The sequence below is a fragment of the Euprymna scolopes genome, chromosome 23 (assembly GCF_053919585.1).
Source record: "Euprymna scolopes isolate OS-2025 chromosome 23, ASM5391958v1, whole genome shotgun sequence".
Lineage (NCBI taxonomy): Eukaryota > Metazoa > Mollusca > Cephalopoda > Sepiida > Sepiolidae > Euprymna > Euprymna scolopes.
The window spans coordinates 21,823,734-21,843,977 of record NC_136504.1 but is presented as its reverse complement, the minus strand read 5'-3'; the positions used below and the strand labels follow the sequence as shown (position 1 = coordinate 21,843,977).

Below are 20,244 nucleotides of genomic sequence, written 5' to 3'. Positions count from 1 at the left end.
TGTTCTACAAGTACTTCAACGGTGAATGCTCTGACGAACTGCAAGCACTTGTACCCCCTCGACGTAAATACCCCCGACCAACCCGACAGGCAGCTAAATCCCACCCCTTCACAGTAGAGATCTCTAGATGTAGGAGAGCCTTCTACTCCAGTAGCTTCTTCTCCAGAACCACTAGACTTTGGAATTCCCTTCCGGGTCCCTGCTTCCCCAACTGTACTGACATGCAGAAGTTCATTGTTGCGTTATATATATATATAAGAGCAAATAGTTAATAAAACATGTTTAAAATCACTTTGAAAAAGAGTTAAAAACATATTTAATTTGAAAAGGAAACACTAAATAAGTGAATAGTCCTTAATCCGCGGAGTTTCAAAGAAATACTTTGCTTCTTATCAGAGGGTAGGAATTAGCAAAATGCGGGATTTTTTTATTTTATATATATATATATAATATATATATATATATATATATATATATATATATATATATATAAACCTCAAATGACCTTGTAACGGGTGTTGTAACCCAACATCCAGTTTATGACTTCCAGTTGTGCATGCATACATAAACAAATAATCAATGCAACAATAAAACGTATTGTTTTACTGTGTACGTTTTCAGCGTCCCAATTGTTTTGTTTTTTTTCGCGTTTAAATTATCCAAATAAACAATTGTTAATATTTTCTGCATTTTTTTTTACATCGTTCATTTCCGTATTACGTTAAAATTATTTTAACACAATTTTCTTACAAATAAATCTACTTTAACCCGTTGACAACCATGAGAGCATTTTACAATGGCGATTTACCCACCGCCTTCATTTTTTTTAATTTATTCTCCATTTTTTAATACACTTTTATTTAAAAAATTTGTACGTTTTCTTCTACAATACCAACATAGATAAATGACCCCGAAAATATGTTTCTTTTTTTAATTTGCGTTACAAATAAATAATCAACGTGACAATAAAATGTATTTTTTACTGTATACGTTTTCAGCGCCCCAATTGTTGTTTTTTTTTTTGTGTTTAAATTAAAAGATATATCAAAATTTGAATTTAACTTATTATGTAAAGTATTATGGTATCTGTTCAGTCCACATTTACCTACAAGTATGGCAAACCACTTATAATTCAATTGCTGTAAGTTGTTTTGTTTTTATTTCAAAAATAAACAATTATAAACAGAAGGACTCATAGAAATCTATCTATATTCTTTTTTCATTTTAATATACTTTCATAGAAATGTTTCTGTTATGTCACAAAAAACTATTTTCTTTATGTCACACATGTCACGCTCATACATTAATTCCATAGCTAATATAACATACTGACCCAACGGGTCACGGGTATAATAAAACTGAACGTTTGTGTGTTTGTGTATGTACACGAATAGACTCTTATATGGTTGACTTTTTAGGAAACTGACCACATACAATGATAGAAGAGGTATCGAGGATCAAAAATGAGTAAGTTTCATTTTGAACAGTGGTGGCTTATTAAAATTCTGGGGTCTGCATACGTGCCTGATCCTCAAAGTATGGAAATAAAGAAATGAAAAAAAAATTTTACAAGGGTTTTTCAAATAGATGTGCATAAGAATACTTTGATAAGTATGTTTCAGCTTGAACAGGGATGGTAGGATATAATCGTGGGGTCCGCATTCACACCTAGCCTCCATAGAATGGAAATATGCCACAAAATTGAACAAAGACTTTTGATATCTCTCTGCATAAGTATACTTCGTTAATTATGTTTCAGTTTGGAGAAATATGATATAATAAAATTATGAGATCTGCGTTCATGCCTGACCCCCATAGAATGAAAATATGTCACAAAGTTTAATAAAGTTTTTTAATATAGATCCACATAAGAATATTGCGATAAACGTGTTTCAATTGGAACAGGTGTGGTATAATAAAATTATTAGGTCTATCTGGCTTTTATAGGATGGCTTTTAATTTTTTTTTTTTTTACTAAAATATAATTTAAGAAAAATAAGAATGTGAGTAATGTTGAAACCAATTTAAGTGACCAAAATAGGACTTGACCAATATTTAAATATTTTATGATAAAAATGGAAGGGTTAAACTATCTGATATTATTTTCTGTCACTGTTCTTGTCCCCTTAAAGTAACTGATTTTTTTAAATATCAAAGTTTTTTTAAGTCGTTTAGTTTAACTCTTCCATTTTTTATCATAAATTATTAAAATATTGGTCAAATTCTATTTCAGTCACCTAAATTGGTTTCGAAAATACTCCTAAACAAATTATTTTATTTAAACTATATGTTAGGAAAAAAAAATACTAGCAGGGGTGGAATGAAAGCTACAGTTGGCAGCCTATGTGGAGAGAGGTGTTTAAAAAATAAACGGTAGTAGCGTGGGGAGGAAATCAAAACAACAGTAGGCAACCAGGATGAAGAGAGGTGTTAAAAAAAAATAGTAGTTGGCAGGCAGGCTCACATCCGTGAGACCAAGGCGGAAAAGAAAGTGAAAGAAAATCTGATATCTTACCAGTGCTCCATGACACAACCGGAAGTTTGGAACATTGAAATTAACCAATATGATGACTTACAAAATTGGTTTGCAAAAAATCGACCCCTCCTTGTACAAAACTGGCCAGTTTAGGGTGAAGGAATTAATATTTTGGGCCAATTTTTCGATATTTTCGTCCAAGACATCGAACTTCAAAATGATACCAATCTTGTCAGGATCCGTCACCTCTGTTGAAAGTTTTCGCAAGACATACATACATACATACATACATTTAAACAGAGAGGTGAGATTTATATTATAGACTAGCGGGGGTACCTGGCGTTTCCTGAGTGTTTGCAGGTGTGTGTAGGGGGGGAGTAAGCGAAGTAATAAGCCTGTTTAAATGTTTTTAAAAAATCGGAAAAAACAAAACAAAAAACAACAGCGAACGGACGTAAAACTTCTTTAAAAAAATTGGATAAACAAAAGCCAAAAAAAATGAAAAAAAAAATGAACATGTTCGGAAAAAAAAAAAAAACAGCGATAGTGAAAAAAAAAATGGTATAAATAACCTTGTTTCAATATCAAAAGTTTAAAAATCAAAACAAATATATATCTGATAACTCAGATTGAACCTGCAATCTTAAGATAACGATGCTGTCACTTAACCCATTGCGCTATGGATGCGTGGGCAAATGTAGGTTGTTTTTTTTTATATTTAAACTAATTCAAGTTCCGACGTCATTTGTGCATGCATAGAAGCCATCTTGTTATGAAGATACGATTTTTTCAATTCCTCCCTGTAAAAAAGAGAGCCTTTGAGGGTGAAGGAATTAATGTTTTTGGCCAATTTTTCGATATTTGTCGTCCGAAGGTTCGAGCTTGAAAATGATACCTATCTGGCGAAAATCCGTGGCATCTGTCGAAAGGTTTTGCAAGACATACAAACACACACACACACACACACACACACACACAAACAAACAAACAAACAAACACACATTTTTGCAATTTTTCTTGATATAGACTAGCGGGGGTACCTGGCATTGCCTGTGTGTTTAGGTGTGTATGTGCTTTTGGGTAAATCAAAAGAAAAGAATAAGCGAAGACTTTTTTAATATAGATCCACATAAGAATATTGCGATAAATGGGTGTTTGTGCCGAGGTGGGGGTGGGGGTGGGGGTTGTGTTGATGTGGGGGGGGGGGTTAAAAAAAAAGTTTTGGTAGGAAGGATCGAACCCGAAGCCTTCTTGAGGCGAAGTTAAAAAATAAAGTGTGAAAAAAAACGTGTGACGTTAACCGCTTGGCCAGCAATAAATAGTAACGGAAACATATTTGAATTTATTTAAATATTAAGAATTGGCCGGTGCCCATACGTAATGACTTAATGAGGTCAACTTTCACTGCGGGGCAGTTTATTATTGATTCCGGGGCAATTTGTTTTTGTTTTTTTTGTTTCCCCAAGATGTTGGGGGGATGGGGGGGAGCAGCTCCCCATAAATTATCGAAATAAACATTCGATTGTTTGTGTGTGGAGGTACGAGCAATAATGGCGGAAGAAAATAGAAGGACATACTTTGAAAGCCAGTTTATCATAATTTTTTATAGGTTTCCGATTACTTTTTTCTTGTATTTGAAAGATTAAAGCCTAAAGTTAATTTTGGTAAAATTGTCGAAAGCACTCTGTTTTGGGATTGTTGTAAAAATGGAATGGGAATTTTAATTTCGTTCCGTTTTAATCTTTTTGTTTTTAATTGTTCTGGTCCCACATTTTACTTAAGAAATGCTTGAAAAACAGTATAATTTTCCAGTAAAAAGTTTAGATTTCTCAAAAAATTTCCCATTCTACTCACTCATATTGAAACAAAATTTTTATTTTTTTTTCGAACATATAGTTTGTGCAGTAGCACAATCGCTTTTTCTCCGTTAAAGAACATGGTGTTTGGTACTTATGACATACTGTTTTGGGGCAATACACCATATTAGAAACCTATTTAAATCTTCTGTCAATGTGGCCTGGTTGTCTCACTGGAGACTTACCTGCAAAGGATGTTTATTCTGAAAGCTATTCTTAATATGGAATATTTATTCATTTATTAAATAAAATTACATAATAAAAGTAGGTTTTGTTAAATTTAGTAGAAGGTATATATTTTTTTTTAGGTGTTCTACCCCTCTCCCCATATTTCATGTTACAAAAACTAAAAAAAATAAATGTAGGTTGATAAAGCTTTTTTTTTAAACTGAATAGATCAAATAATTAAAAAACAGTTATTTATTTATATATATATATATATATATATATATATATATATATACTAGCATGGGTGCCCGGCGTTGCCCGGGTGTTTAGAGGTGTATGCTGAGCAAAAAAAAAAGGGGGTAATTTTTTAAACTTTGACCCCTATTATGACCCCTGAAAATTTATTGTTTTGGCCTCAAATCAAGTTATTACGTTAGATCCATGTCCACGGAACCTATATCTAAAATTTCAAGGGTGTAGACCCAAAATTGTCGGAAGAGTTTGGTAGAGTTCTTAAAGGTCAAATCGTTGAAATTCGACCCCTTAACAGCCAAATTTCTGGCTGACACCCGTCACATCGATTTTCCCAAATCTCAGTACTCTGTATTTCAAATTTCGAGTCTATAGACTAAAAATTGACAGAGTTATTGCGTAGGGAAATGTACACAGACAGACAGACACACAGGCACACAGACAGACAGACAGACACGTTCACTTTTATAGATATATAGATATATATATATATACACATATACATACATACATATTATATATATATATATATATATATATATATATATATATATATATATATATATATATATATAAGAACAAGTAGTTAATAAAACATGTTAAAAACACTTTGAAAAAGAGTTAAAAACATATTTAATTTTAAAAAGGAAAATTAAATATGTTTTTAACTCTTTTTCAAAGTGTTTTTTAACATGTTTTATTAACTACTTCTTATTATAAGCTCTATTTCCTATTTGGTTTTATCGAGCTTTTACATCTGGTTGAGATTACTTTATAAATATTAACTCTTCAATATCTATAATATACTTCAGTTTTGCCATCTTGGATTATTTTCGTAAACTTAACTGTAATACTTATTTTATTTATATATATATATATATATATATATATAATCCAGTTTTTTTTTCACTTACCTTGTAAGTTGTAAATAAAATTGGACATAAAATCATTATTATTATGTTGAAAAAATAAAATAAACAATTTTTCTTGATTTTTTTCTGTAATATAATTATTTGAATTACAACAAAAAAAAACAGAATTCTAAAAAATAATTATTTTTAAAAAGCTTTAAATGATATTAAATTCAAATATTACGTGATATGAAGTTTAAACAGATTTTTTTTTTATAACAAGTTTCCAATAATAAAAAATATATTTATATAATAGAATATATGAATCTTGAGATAATAAAAATTACAAAATCAAAATCGACTAAAAAAAAATTCGTTTGGATTTGATTATTTAAAATGACAGATGTGATAATCGAAATTTGTGCCTTTTTTTTTCCAAAAAAGTACAGAAGTCTGTAAGCGACATCATGTTTAGATACATGTATCTACAGAACAGGTTAAAATTAATTTTAACGTTTGTGTAGTTCGTTATTAAAATTCTATTTGTTTTATAAAAGGTAAGTCATATATTATTTTTTATCCATTTTTTTATTGTACATTTTATTTATTCATAAATTTCTGCATAAATGATCTTCCATAGAAATTGACCTAAACTATAGTAAACACACGAAATAATGATGTCACTACTTAATGTGCATAATGAGCACGTTTTACAGAATTTAGGAAAACTCGTCCCCGGAAAACTCGTCTCCGGAAAACTCGTAACCGGAAAACTCGTAAGCAGAAAACTCGACCCCGGAAAACTCGTCCCCTTTTGCTAGGTAGGAAAACTGGTCCCTTATTGAATAGATTTCGATTGAAAACACATTTTATGACCGTTCTTGAATGAGATATTGTTTTTAAAAGAAAATACACATCCCTTAATATTTTTTTAAATATTTTTATTTGTTTACGCTTGTTTTAAAAAAATTAAATTAATTTTTCTAAGTTTTCGTTTTTTACCTAGCTTCGAAAGTTTTTCGTGTTTCAACTTATTTTAAAGAGTTTATTTAGTTTTAAAAAAAAAAGTAATGTCGAGTGTTACTTTTGAACAAAAAATGTCCGATAATTGCTCAAAAATAGAAAATTAAAGAAAATACTGAGGTAGATATAGTTTTTAAACGATCCCCCCCTCCAAAAGAAAATAAATTTGTATATTTTTAGTAATGAATGCACATCCCATAATATTTAAAAAAAACATTTTTACTTGTTTACTGTTTTAAAAAAATTAAATTGATTTTTCTAAGTTTTTGTTTTCTACTTAGCTCTGTAAGTTTTTGGGGTTTAAACTTATTTTATAGCGTTTATTTAGTTAAAAAAAATAATAACAAGTAATGTCGCACTCGACACTACTTAGTAAATAAGTTTGAACAAACGAAAATGAAAGAAAATACTGAGGTAGATATAGTTTTAAAACACCCCACCCCTACTCCAAAAGAAAATAAATTTGTATATTTTTAGGTAATGTCCAAGATCACTGCTCGGAAAAAAATCAAGCTACCAGAAGTGGATACGGTTGATTATGTAACGAAACTGAACGGAAGACACAAAAAACAAAACCAAATATTTATTTTTAAAAAAATACTTTAGTTTTTACGTGGACCCTACAAAAACGGTGCTTACTTTTTGAAAGTACTATTTGAGGCCAAAAAGGGGGGGGGCAACAGCATTATTTGAATATGTATGAAAAAATAATTTAACAAAAAAATAATATTCAGCGGAGAAAATAATAAAAAAAATTAAAATAAAATGAAATAAAAATAAAATAAAAACAAGCACTAAATAAAAGTATTCACCCAAAGAAAATTTTTTTTAATAAAATAGATACACGCGCGATTAAATATAAAGTCACAAAAAAAGTGAAAGAAAACGCTTTGAGGGAGCAATCATTAGATAAAAACACCATTTATGCTGGGTCCACGATCCCCGTGAATTACCGAAACATTAATTTAGTTTTAACACATTTTTTGTTCACGAAACAACACTTCTGCAGTATGCGCACTGTGAGCATCTTTTCTTGGTGCGTTTCCGTTGCACTAAACTGTTGCAATGTGACACGTCTCTGTCAAAAAACATTTAAATTATTAGCTTTAATTGAAAAAGATGTTTCATAAATTGTTCATTTGTTCGAAAAAAAAAGCTATTTTATTTTATAAAAATCTAATGTTATTTTTATTGCAAAATTGTTTTATTAAAATTATATTGTCTTACGCAGACTTTTAAATAAATGTTTCTACAATTATATATTGATACATTTTTATACAACAAATGTTTTGGTTTTCAAATATTTTTCTGTTCAGAAAAAAATCTTATTTGTTACTTATTTGTCGCGTTATTTGACCAAGAAGAAATTGGAGTTATCGCCCGCTAACAATAGCCGCCGTCTGCATACTGCACAAGTGCCCCTCAAAATGACTTTTAAACGATACCCTCCCCTCCCATGTTAAGAATGGCTTTCGAAATTATAACGTTATTATTTCAGCGCGGTACCAAAATTACACAAGTACCGTGTTTTCTTTTTTGTTGTTTTGTAATAACACAAGAATTATTTAAACTGAATTAATTCTTCTAAATAAAATAATTGCTTTTTTTAATAATACGTGTTTTTCTTTCTTTTATTTTTGTTTCGTAATAACACAAAAAGTGTTAAAACTAGAGTATTTTTAAAAATAAATATTTGGTTTCGTTTTTCGTGTCTTGACTCCGTGATCAAGTTTATTCTTTTATAACAAGAGTCAAAAATAATTTTTAAAAAAATATATTATGGGGGTGCATAGTCTCTTTTAAAAAAAAATATCTCCTTCAAGAACGATCATAAAATGTGTTTTCAATCGATATTTATTCAATAAGGGACCAGTTTTCCTACCTAGCAAACAGGGGGGGGTTCGGGTACGAGTTTTCCGGGTACGAGTTTTCCGGGCACCCGTTTTACACAATGGTTTGGACTCTTGCACCTCATTTGTTTTGACAGCAGTTTCTTCTCCTGACAATATGAGATTGTCTGCATCGGTATTTTAATTTTTTTTTCTAGCATGCATAGATTTATTTCCGTGCCTGACATTATGTTTTGTCGAGTTTGAAACTAAATTTGTTTGTTAGCTTTTTAGTTTATTCGCTTTCTTCCAATTCGAAAGTCGTCTGCTTCCATTTCAATAGCGCTTTTTCATTGGCTAATCAAACGCCCAGCGAATGAATTAAAAAAATAAATAATCAGAAAAATACTCTCCCACCTTAACATCACCGACAAATACTAAAAACATTACATTAAAAAAAAAAAAAAAAAAAAAAAAAAGGCAATTTAGCGTTTCAACATTCGAAACATTTGAGCAACGCTCAGCTTAAACCGATGATTGCCGGTCTCACCCGATCCATGGTTGACGGGAATTCCCGAGAATCCGGGTCAGATTATGCAAGAGTACCAAATATTTATACATTTTTGAGCATACCGATGGATGAATTTCTTGCTTTAAAATCTGAATTATCTCCCTCAGATCATAAACGTTGTTATTGTATATTGTGCCCAATATATCTACAATAACAACATAAAAACATTATGCGTTCATCTTTTTTTTTTTTTAATTCTAAACTAGTCGTTTTAAATCTTTTTTTTTTTTTAGTTTTTCTTTTTTTTTTTCTTTAATTATAAGTTCGTAATTTTAAATCTCTATAAAAATACTTTTTAATTAATTTGAAAATATATACTTAATTAAACAAAATTAAGGATTTATAACAATTGATTATGAAGTAAAATATTTCACAAATGAAATAAACTACTTACACTTAACAACCCAGATTTTAAAGCGCCATGACTTATTTAATTTACCCTTTAATCTAGAGATTCGTTGAAAAAGGTTTAATTTGTAAATAACGATTGAATTACTTTTCTTTTTTTTTTTTTTGCAGCGAAAAATAAATAAAAGCTTATTGAAAATGTATTTTTTTAATGTGATGTTTTTTAGAATCATTTTTTTTTTTTTAAAGAAATGTTTGCTTTTGTCTTCACAGCGTCCAAATTCTTGAGGATTACAAATAACTTTCTCAACGTCTTACTTTTTATTTATTTATTTATTTTTTTTTTTTATTTATTTTTTTTTTTTTTTTCATAAGATTTTGTTACTTTCCGCAAAATTCGTAAATTTTCGTGAAACTGCGTACAATAATGACTGGAAAAAATGACATATTATTCTGTATAAGGTGCCAGTAGTATCTGTTCTGTCCTCGGTCACGAAAAAGATAAGTTCTCGAAGACTAACCCAATGTATTATCTCTCAATACAAAGTGACGCTTCTGGTTGTTAGCTGGGTATTATTGTAGATGAGCAGTGAGCACTAAATCACCTCCACCCCCACAAAAAAAGATTCTACTTTTTAGGCGATTACGTGTAAACACTCTGAAAAGCTTGTCAAAAGAAGCATTATTTTAGAATTTAGTAATAAAAATAAGATTCTACCTAAGTGTTTTACGAGAATGTGTAAAGGAGGCTTGCCATTCGAACTTAGGGTTAATGGTAAGGATTAAGGGAGGGGTTTTGGTGATCCTCATCATGTTGTTAGTAAGACATAGGATTAATAATTAACTGAGTAATTATTTTTATTCACTTTTCAGCAAACCTCTTTGTATATATATATTTTTTTTTTTTTAAATCATACAAGGGCTGTTTCCCACGGCAAAAAAAAATTTGGTTAACTGCAATTAATATATATATATATATATATATATATATATATATATATATATATATATATATATATATATATATATATAGATAGATAGATAGATAGATAGATAGATAAGAGCAAATAGTTAATAAAACATGTTAAAAAACACTTTGAAAAAGAGTTAAAAACATTCAATTTGAAAAGGAAACACTTAATAAGTGAATAGGCCTTAATCCACGGAGTTTCGAAGAAATACTTTCCTTCTCATCAGAGGGTAGGAATTAGCAAAATGCGGGATCGGATTTTGCATACAAAAGTATTTGATGAAACTGCAAGTAAGTCAGAGAGAGAGAGAGAGAGAGAGAGAGAGAGAGAGAGAGAGAGAGAGAGAATCAATGAATTATGACAATTATTAAAATGTTTCGCCATTCGCCAACCTAAAAGATAAATAAATGGAAACAATTTTAAACGGAATTTCTAAACTAAATATGTAATTAAATCATAAATTAGCGTTTTCTGGATCAGTTTGTTTAATGTAAGTACAAAAATAGTTATTGCTTTCAATTTTTTAATTATTTTTGAATGATTGCTAAATTACAATTTATTTTTTAGTTGTGCAAGGAAGAAATAATTTTAAAAAATAAAAAATAAAATCAAACTTACCGAAATTTATTTGATGGCTATCTATTTCAAACGCGAAGTGAAGTTTGTTGCAGCCATTTCCCCTTTTAAAGAAATGTCGTCTGCTTTTGTGTTCGCGGCGTTCGTCTGTAACGGAAATTGACGAGAATTAACAACAAAGTTCTTAATGTCGTATTCGTTATTTTCCGCAAGATTTATTTTTTTTATTTTTATTTATTTTATTTTTTTTTTTTTTTGTTCTTTTCCCCCGAAAAGTTTCATAAGTTTTTATTTATGCATTGTACGCCCCCAGATTTCTACGGAGTTGGCTCAGGTTTGCTCGGTAGCTGATGGAAACAACCGGAAAAGACCGAGTGTTTTTTCTTGTTTTTTGTTTTTTATTATTATCGTTTTTGGGGTTTTTTTAACGCTACGAAAAAAAGGTAACAAACAATTGTTTAAAAAAAAAAAAGAAGAAAAAGGCGACCAGTACGAAAGTGCACACCCCTTAAAAATGCATGTATTATTACATCTTTCAGTTCTTTTTTCCGACGATTATCATACTAGGTACCTCCAACGCGCGCCACAGTTTTAACCCCCCCCCCTGTATGTAACACGATGTAACTGTAATTAATTTATTATTATCATCCTAAATTTTTTTTACTATTTAAAAGTAGAAGCTTCAAATAAACTGCTAATATTTTTTAAAATTTTTTGCAGCTTACAAAAATAATGAAAATGCGAGACAAAATCGTGTTTACATTATCGACGCATTAAAACAACGTTCCTATGTAGTAACGTGTTTTAAGCCGTTGACACACCTGTTTTAAAAATCTAGCAAAAATCAAATGATAGTCTTATTCACCTGAAATTTTCGATATTTATTCATTATTAAATAAACTTACATATTAAAAGTAGGTTTCGTTAAATATATTAGAGGATTTTTTTTTTAGGTGTTCTACCCCCCCCCCCCATATTTCATGTTACGAAAACTGAAAAAAAATAAATGTAGGTCGATAAAAATTTCAACATTTTTTAAAGCTGGAAAGATCAAATAAATAAATATATATATATATATATATATATATATATATATATATATATATATATATATATATATATATATATATATATATATATATCACTTACCTCAAAATTGGACATAAAATCATTAATACTATGTTATTATGTTAATATTATGTTAAAAAAAAATAAAATGAACAATTTTTCTTGATTTTTTTTTTCTCGGTAACATAATTATTTGAATTACAACAAAGTAACCGAATTCTAAAAAATAATTATTTTTAAAAAGCTTTAAATGATATTAAATTCAAATATTACGCGATATGAAGCTTAAACCGATTTTTTTTCTATAACAGGTTTCTAATATTAAAAAAATATGTTCATATAATATAATATATACCTCTTGAGATAATAAAAATTGCAAAAGAAAACAAACAAAAAATTCGTTTTGATTTGATTATTTAAAATGACAGAGGTCGAAATCAAAATTTGCGCTTTTTTTTTCAAAAATATACGAAAGCCTGTAAGGACAAGTATTTGTAGATACATGTATCAACAGAACAGGTTAAAATTAATTTATCGTCTATCTAGTTCGTTATTAAAAATGTATTTGCTTTACAAAAGGAAAGTTTTATACTACTTTTTATACATTTTTATTGTTCATTTTTTATTGTATATATTATTTATTCAGAAATTTCTGATAAATTTAATTTATCGCTTAATGTATAAATTTTGAATTCTTTGCGAGCTTTTTTTCTTATATCTTCAAATCATTAACACGGACTAGTTGTTTTTCGTAATATATGATAAATTACTTTTTTGTGAACTTATGCACTTATTTTACTGTTCTAAAATAATAACGATAGTAAAATAACGTTATTAGCAAATAAATTTCATAGTGCTAATGCTCTTCCATAGAAATTACAATAAACACACGAACTGGTGACGTTGTGTTTTTTGTTTAGAATGATTACGTAGTACACAATAGTTTGGAGGTACCTATAGATTACAGACTTATTAATTATATTAGAAAAAGTTTTGAAAAAAAAAATTAATGGGTTCTAATCACGTGACACGTCGGTAAAGACATGGACAGTAAGTCAGGGGGCAATGAAGCATAATGTTATAACCAGAAAGGGAACCCCCTTCTGAAAAGTCATTAAATTTATTTTTTTCCATATTTTTTCTGCTAATATGATATTTAAGTCCGTAATCTACAATAATCGTTGGAAAAAAGGGTACTTGTACAGTTTAATCAAGACATTAAAAAATGAAAATATCGAAAAAAAAAAAAGTTATATTGTACGTATCCGTTTCGTTTTGACATAAAGATATCCGAAAAAAAATTTCACTTAATTTGATCGAATAGTTTTTTTTTATTTTACAGTGGAAAAACACGTTTTTATGAGAGCACATTGAAAGCAGACATCTTGGATTTGTTTTAAATTTTTGTTTGAATTTTAGAAACGACACGGGTGATAACTCCATGTAAAGCGCCGACACTTCTTCCCCATCTTTAATAACTAGCTTTTCTTCCTAAAAATCGAACCTTTTGCTCGGTATCATAACAAATTGTTTTTGCTGTAAAATAAAAACTACTTGATAAAATTAAGTGAAATTTTTTTTCGGAGAACTTCATTACATAACAGAAAATTTGCAGAAATACGTAACGGTTTTGTTTAGACCAATCAGATGGGTCCTTATTATTAATCTCTGACTTCGTCAGTGCCTTTTTTCAGTTTCAGAAAAGACGGTGGTCGAGGAAGACGTGAAACTTAGTCTCCTTATTTTTGAGGCATGAAGTCTCGAGTCCTTTGTCCTGGGACATAATTAATAACCCTGATAGGGGAGGCGAAATGTTACCTTCATTTGAAAACACTTATGCCCGATATTAACTGAAACATATCATCATTGGCACTTGTGCTGCTTCTTCGGGTGGAATTCTCTTCTTATATATTATTAATGTCTCTCCAAGACGATTATAAAGTCTACAGTTTGACTCCCCATTGTCTACCATCTGGATGCAATTCGCTGTAAACTCCAGAGACGACTACCTTAATTCATCGTGGAAGGCATCACTTCAAAACCTTCGACCTGCCACAATAATTCTTCGACAGCATAGAGAACTGTATCCAGCAACCAACGAAGAAATACATGAACTGCTACCCGTTACGAGCGTTACTCGCTCTATTGAGCATATAGCTAAAGATGGCACATTTTTTTGCAATATGGGATCATCTCAATTTAATAAAGTTTCCATTGAAATTTAAAGGTGAGCCTGTTGTGATTTTTATTGTCTCTCTTTCATTCTTGCCAAGAGCACACCAATGTAGGATTTCTCACAGTAGGAAAACTGGTCCATCATTGAATAAAATCACATTTTATGATCGTGCTATGGATTAGCGGTTCTGGCGATCACACATGAGGACACTATTTTTCCTACATCTAGTGATTTCAGCAGATTGACACATTTTCATGAATTGGCGACTCGAGAAATATTTTCTTCTTTCATGCGTATGCATCCTCCCTTGGAACAGCAGTCCCATTTGGACAACTCACTCACCAAATAGATTCTGCCTGAATTGACATCAGTGATGATTATCAGTGATACCATTCTCGTGAAAATCTGTCACCTGTGTCGAAAGTTTTAGGCAAACATACATACATACATACATACATACATACATTTAGACAGACAGGTGACATATTATAGATTTTTATTTACAGTTAAGTTTTATTTTTATTGATAATTTTTTATATGTTTAATAATTCCAAAAGTATGAATATTTTCACAGAAATTAATAAATGATAACTATTCCAAGATAACTTAAATTTCTAAAAAATAAAAAAATCATGAATAATTCAAATTTAAACTGCATCGTAAATACGAATTCACTAGATGATGTTGCCGAAAAAAATGTTTTTTCAATTGGTGGTGCCAAAGACTTTCCTGTATGTGACTGTTGAAAATTTACAGAGTCTGTACCTCTAATACCTCTTAGTCTCACTTTACTTATGCTCTGCAATCGTTCAATCGTGTTTGTGTGCATAGTTGGATCATCAGGATCCAAAAAATTGTACTTATGATCCACTGCAAAGTGGTTTCTATTCAACAGTTTGTAGCGACCGCTACATACGGCTGGAACAAATCTTCGGCAGAGACATTTTCATAGCAATCACCTTTTCAATGCACACAGATATCAGAATGCGCAAGATTACAACATCGTAATTTACCCAGCCACACACATGTGATAAAGGAACTACCTTGCACTCCACGCGAAGTGATTCAACAAACAGACTAGAATGTTCCAAAACACCTGTACTATAAGGTTTTACCTGCATAAATCAAATCAGTTTCTCTTCAGATTTCTCCAGTCCAACACATGTCAAAGAGACAAAAATCGGAGGCCTGCAATATAAATGCTGGAGTCCCTCAGGGGTCAATCCTGGGCCCAACTCTCTTCCTGATCTACATCAATGACCTCCCTAAACACATACTTAAATCATTCGTTGACATCTATGCTGATGACACGACCATCTACGGCAACACATCAAAGGCTGTAAATGACAAAGTTCTCTCTGATTCTCTCTCCTCTGATCTCGAGCGCGTGGTTCAGTGAGGGAAGATGTGGCTGGTTACCTTTAATGCATCCAAAACCAAACTCCTATCCTTACATCATCAACGCTCTGATCCCCATCTGGCATCAATTGTGATGGATGGCTCTCGTCTGGGTGAGGCCCCGTGTTTTGACAAGCTTCTGGGTTTGACCTTTACTCCTGATCTGAAATGGAACAAGTACATCAAGTCTGTTGCCAAGGTTGCTGGAAAGATGGTGGGATCCTTCTACCGCTCGAGAAGATATCTCACTACTGATGCAATTCTCTATCTATATAAAAGCCAAGTACGTCCAAGGATGGAATACTGTTGCCATATCTGGGCAGGAGCTGCTAAAAACAGCCTATCCTGCCTTGACAGAGTACAAAATAGACTTTGTGGCTTAGTGGGGGATGCCCTTTTCTCTACCCTGCAACCTCTCTCCCACAGAAGAGACGTTGCGAGCCTATCCTTGTTTTATCGTTATTTCCATGGCAGGTGCTCATCTGAACTCCAATCTCTGGTCCCCCCTCACCAATCTTTCACGAAAAACACCCGTCTAGCTGAATCCACTGTGAAAAATTTCCCCCACTCTATATCTGTGCCTAAATCAAAACGCGGATTCCATGAACAAAGCTTCTTTCTTAGAACTGCACGCCTGTGGAACTCTGTTCCGTCTGCCTGCTTCCCACCAGACTACAACTTGGATGTCTTCAAGTCCAACGTTAACAAATTCCTAATGAACCGCCCCCTTAAGTAAACACTTCGTCAAATCTCCACACTAATGTAATGTACTTGCAATAACCCTTATCCCTGAGTGGCTTCCGGGCCTTGATAAGTGGTGATCACTGTGTAAAAAAAAAAAAGAAAAAAAAAAAGCATTTATCAATGCATGGATATCTCGATTTGGAGTCCCACTGCATGTTGTAACTAACAGAGGTAGTCAGTTTGAGAGCAAATTGTTCCAGGAATTAGCCAAGGTAGCGGGTTTTTACCGATTGAGGACAACTTCGTATCACCCTCAAAGTAATGGGATGATCGAAAAAGCACACCGTACCCTTAAAACGGCAATAATGTCTCAAAAAGAATCATGGATGAAAGCGATACCGGTGATTCTGCTTGGTATATGTAGCACCCCTAATGAATCAGGCTTTTCCCCTTTTATGTCTGTTACTGGATCTCCGATATTGATTCCTCAGCAGTTGATACACAAGCAGAGAGTAGGAGAAACTCCAGTTAATAACCAGTACATACGTAATTTGTGTGAATGGATGTCCCAAATTGATGTACTCAACAACGGAAAAGGAAATATCCATGACAGTCCCAAAACATTTATACCGAAAGGTTTATCTTCCTGTGAAAAATATGGCTCAGAGTTGATCGAGTTAGGAAACCATTAGAAGCACCGTACTCAGGTCCTTATAAAGTTTTGACTCGATCAGATAAGCATTATCAGATCAATATGAACAACGGTACTCATACACACATATCAATAGATAGATTAAAGGCGTACATAGAACCAACTAGTACTAATAAAATTAGACCGACTGAGAAAGCACAGACAAATGACGGTACTACTAATGATAAACTTATTAAAACAGATGATACCGACAAAGTTGAAGATAAAAGTGCTGACACATATAAGTCTAGATTTGGTAGGAAAGTAACATGGAAAAAGAAAAATGAGTACTTTTATTTTTAAACAAATTTAGGCAATACACATATTTAATAATTCTGTGGAGGGTACTTAACTCCGTTATTTGGAGGGGGGACTCGTGTAGTGAACTACTACTATGATGCTGCTATGGTATGCTTCCCTTATTTCTCTCTTTCTCCCTACTCTTCTACTTTTCCCTTCCTTTCTTCTCTCAATCTCACCAGAGGTTTCAGTCAATCGGAATGGAGGACTGTCTTGGAGAGAGATACAAAGAAGAAATCTGCCTCAGACATGCGGGGATGATAGAAGCATCAACACGCGACTGACCAGTTTTCCTTATCAAAAAAAAAAAAAATGTACTATCCTCTTTGTACCCCTAAATTTTGGAAACCTTTATAAAACACCATCAATCCTAAAGTTTCGTCGCACTTAATTATAACCCAATGTTTTCTTTTCCCCCAACCTTTCTTTTTCAGCACTTTTGTTCTCTCTCTAATTTCGGAGGCACCCCAAAAATGTTGGAATTTTTTTGTATCAATAATGGTGCATCCCCCCCGTTTTCATTTATTATTTTTTATCTGGTTCTTATATATGATTTTTTGTATTTTGTATCCTTTATGAATTTTAGTTTCGTATATTTTGGATTTGTACAAAACTCCTTTTAATTTGAGAAAAGGGAAATGCTAGCTCTGTAATGACGTCACAAGCCCAGCGCGAGATTCTTTCTCTTTTGAAATTCTGCTGACGTGGAGAGTGAACGTGGTTCATTGCCCGGCGCTGAAAATGGAATTTTGATGAGCCTCCTTCAAAGAAGAAAACTCGGCAAGAAATAATACCCGGCTGTGACGAAACAGACTTCTGAAAATTAACTACGTGACTACAGTTTTGCGCATATTTTAGAGGGAGTGAAATTGTTTTAAAGAAAATACCTTTTTACGTGATAAGGAATTTTGGAATTTCCTATTCAACAAACGACGAGGTCTTGCTCCTGAAATTCATCTGTGTGTCTACGGTTTGCACGAAATATGGAGTGAGAGAAAATTCTAAAAGGACTTTAAACAAAAAAAAAGAAAAAGGCACGTGCCTGACTGGCTTTCAATTGTGAGTACGCTCCTAAAATTAATTTCATATGCGAGTGTGATTAGGAGATACTATTTTGAATACTATTATTGTATTCGTTAATGGATACACATATCTTTATAAGAACCAGTGTTGTTGTTTTTTTCATAATATGTTACCTTGGCGTTTCTTAAGTTTAATGCCCGCAAAGGGAAAAATTTGCAACTTATTGTAAATAAAATTTCTTCTTCGTTTCAAATCAAGACCTTTATATTTCATTCTTTGCCCCCTCCCCCTCTTTTATTCCATGCTGTCATTTTTTTTTCAGCTTAGTTACTTTAGCGTCGAATTTATCTGGAAGCAGGATAAATTCCGACAAAAAGGGGACCGACCAAAATGGTGACCCTTTTTCAAGTGTCGTTAAAATCTATGGTATTCGCCATATATTCAATTATAAAATAAAAAATAAAATGAATGTAAATATATTTTGTTGATAATTTATTTTTCAATTTATTCTGAATGTGATGGGGGCTTGGTGGTTTTTCAACTTTTGTGATTACATTTTATCTAATAAGGTTTTGTCCAAAGCTGGTGTTGCTGATACAAACAGTGAACTACTCACTTTTCACAATCATAACATCTGCACATGTCAGTCAAAATAGTGTGTTATGTTTGTAGTGAAAAAGTAGCCCCCGAGAAAAACAGTGATAGACAATTGAAACATACAGGACAACGAACTGAGCCACATCTGGTTATAAAAATGATTAATTTTTCTGACCATACAGTGACATTTTCGCCTCAATATAAGCAAGTCTATTTCATACATTCACTCAGTTACTTTAGCAAATAGACTGTCACTCAGTTCTACTCGGTTTTCGTTGTGATGTCCCTCCTCATTTTGATAATCATTGTTGGTTGAAGGTGGTGTTTATTGAAAACTTGTAACCCTTAGTTCGTTTCGTCCATTGAAATTTAAATCTGTTAAAGGCAGGTCAAGTTTTGGTTTTAAGTCCTATTTATATGGTTGTTTAAATACAGGTTACAAGTAGTGCCCTAATCCAGGTTTGTTTATTTGTTTGTTTGTTTTTTTTTGTTTTGTTTTTTTTATTACATATCCATACACGAACTATTAAAACTAGACAATATTTAAAGTATAAATAATAAAGTACATACATTTTCTTGTTTGTTTTTAAGTTCTTCATTATATTTTTTATGACTTAACGAAGTTACCTCCCCTTAAAATGATTTCCCTTGTAATTACTTGAAGGAAAGTATTCTAAAGTTACTTCCCTTTAAAGATTCACAGACTTTTATCTATAAAGTTGAGTTTTTCGTCGCACTTTCATAAAACCCTATTTTTTTCTATCCAAAAATTATTAAAACGGACTTCTTAATATGTTCAGTCAGTGATATGCGAGAGACTAAATAAATATTAACTAATTTGCATATTTTTTGAAAACGAACTTTAATTAATTATTCATTTTTTTATGGTTTCTTATTGAATGAATGATTTGGCTAGGTGTGTCAGAATTTTGGGGGAATTTTTGACCCCCCTAACACAAAACTGCAAATACAATATTAAAAACAAAAACTCGTAATTTCTCTTTTTAAAGGGGGTTGTTTATTTTCTTTATAGAATATACTTCCAAAATAAACTATTAAAGTTGTTTAAAAAATAATAGAAATATTATTTTTTATTTTTTAAAAGACAGTGTTTACAAAGTGCCCCCGCGCGTTCATGCAGCCCTTTTTTCTACGGAATGAAATCAATTGAATTTACGAGTTAAATTTTTTTCAATTTTTTCACTCTAAAAATCTATCAAAATTTTTCTATTGGTTCAATTTTTACGATATTTTCAGGTTCATGCTCTTTCCAATAAACCGAATATAATATTCTAGACAACCGTTTTTTTTTTTTAATTCACCCCCCCCCCATTTTGAAATGTCTATTAAAATGAAAATAATGAATCTTCTCACCTCAGATTTATA

At 31.5% G+C, this 20,244-nt stretch overlaps 1 long non-coding RNA gene across 4 annotated transcripts in view; it reads right to left on the bottom strand.

Moving 5' to 3' along the window:
• The window catches only part of LOC145245801 (uncharacterized), a 454,171-nt gene extending 441,758 nt beyond the window's left edge, over nt 1-12,413 (bottom strand). For all 4 annotated transcript variants that reach the window (XR_013863038.1, XR_013863035.1, XR_013863036.1 and 1 more), the window contains exons 1-2: nt 12,345-12,413; nt 10,964-11,068 (exon numbers count right to left, since the gene is read on the bottom strand). This is a non-coding gene — a long non-coding RNA (uncharacterized LOC145245801). The remainder of the gene's footprint in view (nt 1-10,963; nt 11,069-12,344) is intronic.
• Between the last annotated feature and the right edge of the window lie 7,831 nt (nt 12,414-20,244).